Consider the following 277-nt stretch of genomic DNA (forward strand, 5'->3'; position numbering starts at 1 on the left):
TAGATCGAAGAGGGGACGTCAGCATCCTGGTGCAGGAACTGCGATACTTGCACTACTGGAAAAGGAGGCGGCTATTCTGCTCACCAGGGGAGCAAGAGCAGGTAAGCAAAGTTTTATTAGACTTTTACTTTAGTCAGCTAGTCATTAATGTATCCGTCCCCAGTAGAGAGCTATACATCTATTTAGCCAGCTGTAAAATGCAAATAAGAAATTAAAAAATCTGGATTTTTATTTAACATTTTATTAAACATTTTATGAAATCAAACAAAATGGTGAC

Source organism: Engystomops pustulosus, chromosome 4 (genome assembly GCF_040894005.1).
Source record: "Engystomops pustulosus chromosome 4, aEngPut4.maternal, whole genome shotgun sequence".
Taxonomy (NCBI): domain Eukaryota; kingdom Metazoa; phylum Chordata; class Amphibia; order Anura; family Leptodactylidae; genus Engystomops; species Engystomops pustulosus.